The sequence below is a fragment of the Hyperolius riggenbachi genome, chromosome 1 (assembly GCF_040937935.1).
Source record: "Hyperolius riggenbachi isolate aHypRig1 chromosome 1, aHypRig1.pri, whole genome shotgun sequence".
NCBI classification, from domain to species: Eukaryota; Metazoa; Chordata; class Amphibia; order Anura; family Hyperoliidae; genus Hyperolius; species Hyperolius riggenbachi.
Genome location: NC_090646.1, coordinates 465,387,675 through 465,399,852, shown reverse-complemented (window position 1 = coordinate 465,399,852; position 12,178 = coordinate 465,387,675). Strand labels below are relative to the sequence as shown.

Here is a 12,178-nt window from a genome sequence, read left to right as displayed (position 1 = left end):
TATAATCTAATAAATAAGTCTAGTTTGACAAACAAAAGATTGTATTCAATAAGATATGTGTTACAATCAAGAAATCGTGTTTTGCTATCTCCTTAGACCTGACTACGTTGATTACCATATGAATGATATTACTTGCATAGGAATTCCAGGTTTAAAGTAAACAAAAAAAAGACACAATGTAAACTATATATTGTGTAAAGTTAATACTTCTACGTTCTTTTGTTATGTGATGAACAGCAGAATTACACAATCACGTCAGCAATCGGCTTTCTAGGCCAAATGTTAGCAGATAACTTTTAGGGATCATGGGAAATGTAGTCCGGTGTAGAACAGACATTAAGTGGGAAAAGTAGAACTAATTCCTAGCAGTAATTTCAATGGATTCACAGTCGCCGCCGTCATTCTGCGACTTCACAAGGCCGGGCCATGCATGCCTTGGCCTTGGAGAAAGGATAGTCACTGCCTACTTTTAATACAACACCAACAACAAAGTATTATTACTGCAGTCCATTTACTTCTATCTGCTGAGCCTGACCCCCATTAACAAAACACCACAATAAGTATACGTAATCATATGTTACATGTTTTACCCCTTCTGAATAGGAGCTTCATCAGGGATGATAAAGTGCATATTATACATAGGGCTTGATTCACTAAACATACCGCAGCGTAACAGCACGAGTTATCTGCTGTTACACGCGCTAATGAATCAGAGCCCCTTAATTTAGTGTCCCTGCACGCTATGCGTGCTATTGGGGAGTGGGCATTCAGCACACGCTATGCTGCTGAATTGCAGCATAGCAAACACTAACAACATAATGTGGCTCCACTCCTCCCGCCCTGAGCACCAGCGAGCCCAGTCACATTAAAGGACCTGATCTCCACACTCTGATTGGTCCAATAGGCTGTCTGTCAAGTGACATCACTACTATAGCCTGCAATGGTAATTGCAGCTATAGTACGCCGGGGGTGTTTAACTATGGCTAAGACAGTCAGCAAGCAGCAGCGTAAGTTTACTGGTACTAAGGATAGTGTTAGGTGTACTGGAAGGAAGGGTAGTGATAGGTGTAGCAGTGACGTTCATTTTAGGCGCAATGGTACTAATGCTAGTGTAAGGCTCGGTGGCGGTAAGCTTAGTGTTAGGTGCAGCGGTAGTGAGCTTAGTGTAAGGTGCAGCAGTAGTAGATGGAGTGGCATTAATATAAGTGTTATGGGTAGTGGTAAAAGGAGTGTTAGGTGAAGTCGCACTAGGAGGTTTAGTGCTAGGTGTAGCGGGAGTAAGAGGGTTAGTGTAAGAGGAGGGATAAGGAAAGGAGTTTGGTGATAGCTTTATGTTTTGAATAGTATAATATCAGTAATATAAAATTACCGATATTATACTAATGGCTACCGCTCACGCCAAACTCATTAGTGTTAAAAGTAAATATACCTGTCAGACCTCAGGTAAGGTAAAGGTCTCCTCTTTAGAAGGGGTGAAACATGTAAGATGTAGGGGTGTAAACTTGGTGTGGTGTTTAGTTTATGGGGGTATAGTCAGCAGATAAGGGTAGAGGGACTGCCATAGTAATATTTTGTTGGTCTTCAAAGTAGTAGGTATGTACCAGTGATTATCCAACTATTCTTTTTCCATTTGATTCCACCAGTTATCAAAGTCTATTGTGTTTGAGGTGGCTTTAACCATTTAAGGCAAAATGGATGTTTATAAACGTCCTATTTATGCTCTACTTGGTGCAAACAGGACGTTTAACCTCCCTGGCGGTGTATTAGGAACCGCCAGGGGGCAGCGCAACACTATTTTTTAAATATTTTTTTTTTTCATATCATGTAGCGAGCCTAGGGATTGCTACATGATAGCCGCTGTACAGCGGCATCCCCCCGCCTGCTTCGATCGCCTCCGGCGATCTTTGATCAGGAAATCCTGTTCAAAGAACAGGATTTCCTGAAGGGCTTCCCCCGTCGCCATGGCGTCACCGACGTCATGGACGTCGTGACGTCTAAGGGAGTCCCGATCCACCCCTCAGCACTGCCTGGCACTGATTGGCCAGGCAGCACACGGGTTCTGGGGGGGGGGGGGCGGCGCGGCGAGGCGAACAGCAGCAATCGAGCGCGGAGCGGCGGCGATCGGAATGCACACGCAGCTAGCAAAGTGCTAGCTGCGTGTTGCAAAAAAAAAGTAAGTAAAACAAATCCTCCTGCGCGGCATAGCCCGAGCTCAGCTCGGGCTTACCGCCAGGGAGGTTAATAAATGTCCAATCTGCCAAATTTGCAAGTGCCCACAAGAGCAGGTGCATGTACATTTTAACCGCTCAATAAAGGGGAGTGAAGTAGGTAAGTATGAGATGTGTATATGTTTAACTGGTATGCATATGTTTAGCTGAATGTATAAAGCCCATTTATTTTAAGCAAAGAACCAGTGGCGTAGCTAAAGAGCTATGGGCCCCAGTGTAAGTTTTACAATGGGGCCTCCGAAGCACTTTATACATAACAATTGATACGGCGCACCAAAATCTGCCAATGACAACCACAGTGTCAGAGGTGCAAGAAGGGGATGGGGAACAGTGTGTTAACGATTATTCTCATTCAAAGCATCTATAGAAGTGATCATTACCAGCACAGGACCAATAAAGAGCTAATACTGTGGTTGAGGGAGGGCCCTGCAGGGCCCCTCTGGCCCAAGGGCCTCAGTGCGGTCGAGACCTCTGCGACCCCTATTGCTATGCCACTGCCATGTTTTATTAGCATTAGGCATATTAAAGAGAACCCAAGGTGGGATTTAATTATGTTAGTGGGGCACAGAGGACGGTTGTGCACACTAACACCAGCCTCTGTTGCCCCATGGTGTGCCTCCAGGACCCCCCTGCCCGCTGCTATACCCTCCGCAGTGCTAGCGACACACAGCGTGTCACCAGCACAATGTTTACCTATGCCTGTCTGTTAGCGCCGCTCCCCCGCCTCCTCCGTATCGGCGCTACCCGCCCGCGTCACTTCCCTCCAATCAGCGGGAGGGAAGGGACGCGGGCGGGTAGCGCCGATACAGAGGAGGCGGGGGAGCGGCGCTAACGGACAGGCATAGGTAAACATTGTGCTGGCGACACGCTGTGTGTCGCTAGCACTGCGGGGGGTATAGCGGCGCGCAGGGGGGTCCTGGAGGCACACCATGGGGAAACAGAGGCTGGTGTTAGTGTGCACAACCAGCCTCTGTGCCCCACTAACATCGGGTTCTCCTTAAAGTGTGGTCCGGATGTAGTCTTTTTGACAGTCCGGATGTATTTGTCAGTGCTTTGGTTGTGTGTGTATATATATGTTTGTATATATGTATATATATATATATATATATATATATAGAGAGAGAGAGAGAGAGAGAGAGAGAGAGAGAGAGAGAGAGATACAGTGGCTTGCAAAAGTATTCGGCCCCCTGAAGTTTTCCACATTTTGTCACATTACTGCCATAAACATGAATCAATTTTATTGGAATTCCATGTGAAAGACCAATACAAAGTGGTGTACACGTGAGAAGTGGAACAAAAATCATACATGATTCCAAACATTTTTTACAAATAAATAACTGCAAAGTGGGGTGTGCATAATTATTCAGCCCCCCCGAGTCAATACTTTGCAGAACTACCTTTTGCTGCAATTAAAGCTGCCAGTCTTTTAGGGTATGTCTCTACTAGCTTTGCACATCTAGAGACTGAAATCCTTGCCCATTCTTCTTTGCAAAACAGCTCCAGCTCAGTCAGATTAGATGGACAGCGTTTGTGAACAGCAGTTTTCAGATCTTGCCACAGATTTTCGATTGGATTTAGATCTGGACTTTGACTGGGCCATTCTAACACATGCATATGTTTTGTTTTAAACCATTCCATTGTTGCCCTGGCTTTATATTTAGGGTCGTTGTCCTGCTGGAAGGTGAACCTCTGCCCCAGTCTCAAGTCTTTTGCAGACTCCAAGAGGTTTTCTTCCAAGTTTGCCCTGTATTTGGCTCCATCCATCTTCCCATCAACTCTGACCAGGTTCCCTGTCCCTGCTGAAGAGAAGCACCCCCAAAGCATGATGCTTCCACCACCATATGTGACAGTGGGGATGGTGTGTTCAGAGTGATGTGTAGTGTTAGTTTTCCGCCACACATAGCGTTTTGCATTCTGGCCAAAAAGTTTTGTTTTGATCTCATCTGACCAGAGCACCTTCTTCCACATGTTTGATGTGTCCCCCACATGGCTTGTGGCAAACTGCAAATGGGACTTCTTATGCTTTTCTGTTAACAATGGCTTTCTTCTTGCCACTCTTCAAAAAAGGCCAATTTTGTGCAGTGCATGACTAATAGTTGTCCTATGGACAGATTCCCCCACCTGAGCTGTAGATCTCTGCAGTTCGTCCAGAGCCACCATGGGCCTCTTGACTGCATTTCTGATCAGCGCTCTCCTTGTTCGTCCTGTGAGTTTAGGTGGACGGCCTTCTCTTGGTAGGTTTACAGTTGTGCCATACTCCTTCCATTTCTGAATGATCGATTGAACAGTGCTCCGTGGGATGTACAAGGCTTTGGAAATCTTTTTGTAGCCTCAGCCTGCTTTACATTTCTCAATAGCTTTATCCCTGACCTGTCTGGTGTGTTCTTTGGACTTCATGGTGTTGTTGCTCCCAACATTCTCTTAGACAACCTCTGAGGTCGTCACAGAGCAGCTGTATTTGTACTGACATTAGATTACACACATGTGCACACTATTTAGCCATTAACACTCATCAGGCAATGTCTATGAGCAACTGACTGCACTCAGACCAAAGGGGGGCTGAATAATTACGCACACCCCACTTTGCAGTTATTGATTTGTAAAAAATGTTTGGAATCATGTATGATTTTCGTTCCACTTCTCACGTGTACACCACTTTGTATTGGTCTTTCACGTGGAATTCCAATAAAATTGATTCATGTTTGTGGCAGTTATGTGGAAAAATGTGGAAAACTTCAAGGGGGCCGAATACTTTTCCAAGCCACTGTATGTGTATATATATATATATATATATATATATATATATATATATATATATATATATATATATATATATATGTGTATATATATATATATATATATATATATATATATATATATATATACCCATTATTGCACACGTATCTTGAAAATCCTGGGGAACTATGAGATTTACCTGAAACAATCAACACCCTCTTTATCCTATAGTATAACTATTCTTATATGGTATCTATGTCATAATTCCAGGTACATGCTGGGTAATTGCTGAGGAGCTCTGCAATAATAGAAAATTATAAGGTCACAAATTGCTTTTACTGAAAACACAACCTCTGCAGGAGGTTGAATGCACTGCAAAATACACATATGATGATGTCAGGATTCACAAAGGATAGAAATATGTATAATCATCAGGATATCATTATATCATTAACAGCATAAATAGATAATACATAGGCTAACATAGCACCTACCATGTATTCTGGGGCAAGGTGGCATGGCTTTTATTATAACCTAAATGAAAAGTATGCGGTTTCTTTTTACACAGGGCATACAATTTAGAGAGTTGTAATATCTTGCAAATGACAATTATTATCCATATTATCTGTCACTTAACTATGGCACAGCTAAGAAGAACGCTTCACTATCACAGCTGGACACAATGTTAACTTACAACCAAATAACAGGCTTTTCCTCTGGTGGAAGAAATTTAGCTCATTACTTCTACATAATAATGGTTTTACAGATTAGAGTCATTCTGATATCTCTAGATCTTCATTTTACTTTAAAGTGAACATCAACAGCTGTAACAAGGCACTGATTTGGATTTTTCTAGAGTTTACAAATGACAGTTTTTATGCGGAAACTTTTAAGGTAGCCATACACTGGTCGATTTGCCATCAGATTCGACAAACAGATAGATCTCTCTCTGATCGAATCTGATCAGAGAGGGATCGTATGGCTACCTTTACTGCAAGCAGATTGTGAACCAATTTCACCCTGAAACCGTTCACAATCTGTGGTGGTGGTGGTGCTGCCGCCGCTCCCCCCCGCATACATTACCTGCTCCGCCGGCGCGACTGCCCCCGGTCACCGCTGCTCCGTTTCCGCTCTGGTCTGGTCTCCGGGTCCGGCATGCTTCACTTCTTCCTGCCTGGCAGGAACTTTAAACAGTAGAGCGCCCTCTACTGTTTAAACTTCCTGCCGGGAAGGAGGAAGTGAAGCATGCCGGACCCGGAGACCAGAGCGGAGACGGAGCAGCGGTGACCAGGTCCAGTCGCGCCGGCGGAGCAGGTAATGTATTGCCGCTCTATTGCGTCGGTCGTTGGGCACTCGAACGCCGCTAGCGACGCTCTCCCTACCCACGGGCGATCGACGGTAATTTTCCGCACGGAGTGGTTGACGAGATCGGACGAAATAGATCGAAATTCAGCGTGTAGCGGGAACGATGTGACAGCAGATTCTATCCCAGTGATCGAATCTGCTGTCTATCGGCGGGGGATCGGCCTAGTGTATGGCCAGCTTTAGTCTATGTAGCTACTTTAGATTTCTGCTGCCTGACACAATCATTCAAAATCACCAGGATTATGAATGGCATACCAATCCATGCACCATTCCTCCCCTTCATACATCTCTCTTCCAAAGAGATACTCCCCTACCCATTCTCTTTGCTCCAGGACTTCTCCAGAAATGCACCTACTTTATGGAACTCCCTCCCTCTCACCATCAGGCTCACTCCCACCTTCAACTCATTCAAGCATGCCCTATGCTGGGAACACACGTTTCGTTTTTGCGGAAAAATCGGTCCAATAGATGCCTTCGATAGATAAATTCCATCATGTCCAATTCTTCATTCGATTGTTTTCTGCTCGATTTCTCACAGAAGTGAATGGAAAAAAAGATAAGAAAAACGAGCAGAAAATAAGAGAATCGATTGCGCGGAGAATCGACCGCAAAAAACATATTGTGTGTTCCCAGCATAGGACCCATCTGTTCACCATTGCTTACCCACCATCTTCATAGCTCCAACCGCCTCTCTTGAACTTACACCCCTCCCTCCTTTGTGTGTCTCTCTCCCCCCGCCCCTTAGATTGTAAGCCTATCTGGCAGGGCCTGCCTCCCCGTGTGCTCTTCACCACCCCCATAGGGACTCAGTGACCAATCTGCTACATTTATCCCTACTATGCTCTGTACATACGGTACCATTGTTTATTTGTACATCACTGTTTTGTGAATCACTGTTTATAACTGTAATTTCCATGTGTAACATTATTTACTGTTGTAATGCCTCCCATATTTATTGTACAGCACTCTAAAATTAGAGATTGGCCGAACAGTTCGCCGGTGGACAGTTCTCTGTAAATTTCTGCTGTTCACGTTCACGGCGAACTGCAAACATATGGCGTGTTAGACCCGTCCCCTATACATCATCATGGAGCCAAACTTTGACCCCTTACCTCACAATCAGCAGACACATGGCAGCCAATCAGCAAGCACCCCCTCCTAGATCCCCAACCCATGTATCAAAAAAGCAGTTGCGGTGGCCATATCGGATCAATTCTCTGCTGGCTGCTGACTGTTAGTGAGAGCACGGTCAGACTTGCTGCAGATAGGTAGGGAAAGCATTAGGCCTGTGCTCTTGTTCCTCAGTTGCTGTGAAAGCACTTTAAACAGCCCTTTTGAGGGCTAGCACATCGGTATCCTATGTTTCTTTTTTTGTGTGTGACACTCCACAGCCCACTGACACCTAGAGCTGTGTGCACACTACTGCTGTTGCTACATTAAGTTGCAGGCACAGTACCACTCCAGTGCATTATTATTTCACTGTATTCTGATAGTACTATTACATTTCTCTGCGTGTGACACTCCACAGCCCACACCCAGAGCTGTTTGCACACTACTGCTATTGTTATTGCCTCATTAAGTTGTGGTTTGGTTTGGGTGTTGAAACACCCTCTGGAAAAATACACAGGAGACAAAAAAGAAGAGGGCCCAATGGTGTGGTACGTAAAGACAAATGATAATCATGGAAGTACAAAGAACTACTCACAAAGGAGGGTTGCAGAGGGGCAACCGACCGCAGGAAGCAGGTGGAGACAATAAACCTGACTACTAGTATAGTATAAAAAATAATAATCGTGGTTCTTAACAACTGCTTATTTGTATAGTATAAAAAATATTATTCGTGGTACTCATGATTTGTCTAAATAAGCAGTTGTTAAGAACCACGGTTATTATTTTTTTATACTATTCTAGTATGCATATTGTGTTATGATACCAGTCGATTGAGGAGTCTTCTCTTTCTTGCAAACATAGGCACTGCTATTGACCTGAGGAAGCAGGCTCAGACCCACGAAACGCGTTGCCTGGGCTATCACTAAATAAAATCTTTTGTTGTTGCAAAGATTTTGTCATCATTGAGGTAAGCTACCTCATTACCTTTTAAACTGTTTTTAAACGTTTTTATCATACACCAGGGCACCTCTTTAACCCAAATAGTGCCTCATTAAGTTGCAGGCACAGAACCACTCCAGTGCATAATTATTTCACTGTATTCTGATAATACTATTGCATTTCTCTGTGTGAGACACTTCACAGCCCACTGACTCCCAGAGCTGTGCCCACTACTGCTATTGTTGCTACATTAAGTTGCACACACAGTACCACTCCAGTGCATTATTTGTAGGAATGTAATGTGATTTCTGCCCTTTAGGGATTAAAACCCAACTTTGTGTCAACTCAAATTTTTGGTGGGACCTTTGGCATGTATCCCCCTCCAGCATGTCACGGCCCAGGTGTTAAACCCCTTGAAACAACTTTTCCATCACTTTTGTGGCTAGAAACAGTCTTTGTAGGTTTTACAATTCGCCTGCCCATTGAAGTCTATAGTGGTTCGCATGATCGCGGACATTTATGGAAGTTCGCGTTCGCTGTTCACGAACAGAAAATTCTATGTTCGCAAAATCTTTATTTGTAATATGTTAGTGCTTTATAAATAAAGTTTATTAATAATATTTTTATGAAGAGTGTGTACAGGTGTCACCCAGATTCTCAAGTGATTGACCAAACAGGAATATTCTTGGTTGAGGCTATTGTTGTTTCCGCAGTAGGGCACATCTTGCTCATCCTCTCTACTCCCCTATTTATAGAGCAGAACAGGCTACTCAGTAGTGAGTCTAGCACTTTTTCTACACAGGGATCTTCCTAAACTGTACTGAAATGATCAGAAACAAGAATTTTGGATGGCTGTTACCCTAGGTGTATGTGTAGTTTTCTGACACTGGTGTTAACTGCAGTTAGCCAGCCCAAAGACACTAATGTACTTATACATAGTGGTTGGAATTTGCAATTACTGCATCATTGGTTGGTTGAGTGACCAGTATGAAGGGCTTCGCTAGGGATGACAAACTGTATAAAATACAATGTGTCATATATATTAACCAAGTCGGCCCTCAGGTAACGCTAAAGGACTCCTCTTTAGAAGTGAGAAAACATGTAATATGTTTAGTTATGTATACTTATTGTGGTGTAGAGGGATTGCAGTAACAAAACTTTGCTGGTATTGTATTCACTATAGGCAGGATGTGTCCAAGTACAGATTTATACTTTCTCCACCCCTGGGCCAATCATCTTGCAGCTCCCTTTCCATGTGCAGCACCCCCCTTCTATCCTATGTGCATTCCCTCTTCCCTGTCTAACGTTTATGTACAACAGCAGCCCCTTTCAATTATATACAGATTCCCTGGGCAGCAGCTCCCTATTTCAATGTGTTGCTCATTATTTTCCAACTCTGTATTCTATTTGCAGCCTCCTCTTTCATATACAGCAACCCCTCCCATGTCCACCTGCCACCCAAAGCCCGGGCCATTGTGGCCTTTCCAGAAATCTGGTTCTGAATGTGCAAGTGATTATACAACTATCCTCTCTGTGTTTGAGGCCACCAGGTACCAAAATGTATACTATGAGCAGAACAAACTGAAAGACAAAAAACCCTGAGCTAGTTAATAGGGAAAGATTTGTCAGTCTCATTACTGGACAGGAGCATGTTCTGTGACTAGGATGCACTCATTATTGCCACTTCAAAAGTGATCTTGTGGGAAACCTATGATAAAAGTGGAATATCTGTGCTTAAAGAGGAACTTCAGCCTAAACAAACATACTGGGCTCGATTCACAAAAGGGTGCTAACTCAGTTAGCACGCCTAAAAGCTTTAGGCATGCTAACTAGGGTGCTAAGCAGTTAGCATGCCCAAAGCTTTTATTGATCGCACGCAAAATTTAGCGGTGCGTGTGAAACATCGCACCGGGTGCCCCTAAAACGTCGCACCGGGTGAGCCCGAAATGTTGCATAGGGCGACGTTTTAGGGGCACCTGGTGCAACGTTATAGTCGCACCTGGTGCGACGTTTCACGCGCACAACACATCGCTGAACTTTGCGCGTGCAAACTTTTTGCGCTTGTATTAGCTCGCGCAAAGTCTCTTTCGGCGTGCTAAGGGGCTTTTCACAGGCGTGCTAACACTTAGCACCGTCATTAAGTTACATTAGTTATGTTAATTAAAATAGATAAGTAATATCATCTCTTAACCACCCCATTTTAAAAGAACAGGCAAATGTTTGTGATTTCATGAGGGCAGCCATCTTTTTTGGTTGAAAGGAGGTGACAGGGAGCATGAGACACAGTTCCAACTGTCCTGTGTCCAGATCACCCCTCCCAGCTGCACGCGCTAGGCTTCAAATCTCAAATTCAAAATTAAAAAAAACAACAGCAGAATGAGAACAACATAAGAAATACCATGATGCTTTGCACAGCATCAGGGGAAAAATGCCCGGGCAGATTTCTTTGATGGGGTGGAGCTTAGCTTCTGTGCAGCTAAAAATGAGGCTTGGGTAAGAAAAACAAAGTTCTGATGCTGTGAAACTGTTAAAGAAACACCAAGGCTTTTCAGTGCTGCTGAGTAGATTTTTAGTCTGAAGGTTCACTTTAAAGTATTGGTGTGAATTGTGTGTTCAACAGCCACAAGGAAAAAAGCTCATCTTTAATTTTGATTGTGTATGAAAAATACAAATGGGAACCACAGAAAAGCACACAGGATTGATGTCCTTTTTCTCCAGGGTTAGTATAATAAAATCACAGGAAAGTGCTAGCTAGCTAACAGCAGACTTCCCTCAATTGCCAAGAAAGAGATGAAATTATAGTGAATAACAACTAATCCTAAACAGACTAATTACATTATTCAAATCTCTAGTCTACTATTTGTGTACAGTCTAGCGATATCAAATAAATAAAATAAATAAGGTAATTGGAAACCGCTTTTAAACACTCCATTTCTATATAATGAGTATAAAAGCAAAAAATGAAGCATAATAAAATTCACCCCATGGTAAAGAAAGATATAAATACAAATCATTAGAAGTACCCATAAAAAAGCAACAAAGCCTTCTTGTGATAATGGTGTGTACCTACCCAAATGATTCAACAACCAGCAATGTGGCTCTATTAAATCATTCAACCTATCAGGGACCAGAGAGTCCATTCTGTAAATTTAATAGTTTTCCCTATTTTGTCATTTTTTGGTCACATGAAACGAGTTTTTATGCTCTGATTTGGCAAATGCAGGCATGGCTTGCATCAATCTTACTTTGAGGAAACCATAGCAATCCCTTCTGGCCAAGCTATACTTTTCTTGAGATTGGTTGCCTTGGGGATGCCTGCATCCAGTGGGGTTAGCTTCATATGGAATGAAAAAGATCCTTCCCAGAAGTCCCAGAGAGTAAAAGCTAAATGTGACAATGTCGCAATGCAAAAAGCAATGTGCTCCAGGAAAAAGTAGTGAGCTTTATGATGCTTACTGGGGGCCTTCCAGGAAAATGTTGATGGGGCCTCTCTGAGTTCAGCCCCTGGGCTGACCCCCATAGCTAGAGGAGGTATCTGCCAGGAGTCATATAACAAGTCATATGACAAGTGAAGACTGGCCACTGTGACACCCAAATAAAAGTGCGACCACCATGACACATACATGTAAAAAAAAGCACCTGGTACTTTGAGTGCCAAATCATACAGTAATTAGTAAAGTACAGTATTTCTGATAGAATATTGGTAATGTTACCAATATTCTACTATTGTCTACTCTAACCTATACCCCACACTAACCCTCTACTACCTATGCCTAACACTAGCCTCTTCCAACCTGCCC

The 12,178-nt window shown here is 43.3% G+C and overlaps 1 protein-coding gene across 1 annotated transcript in view; it reads left to right on the top strand.

The window, feature by feature from the left end:
• RBM19 (RNA binding motif protein 19) overlaps nt 1-8,320 on the top strand; it is a 253,651-nt gene extending 245,331 nt beyond the window's left edge. Inside the window, exon 25 of the mRNA XM_068239762.1 lies at nt 8,301-8,320. The gene's annotated coding sequence lies outside the window, so the exon portion shown is untranslated. The remainder of the gene's footprint in view (nt 1-8,300) is intronic.
• The last annotated feature ends 3,858 nt before the right edge of the window (nt 8,321-12,178 follow it).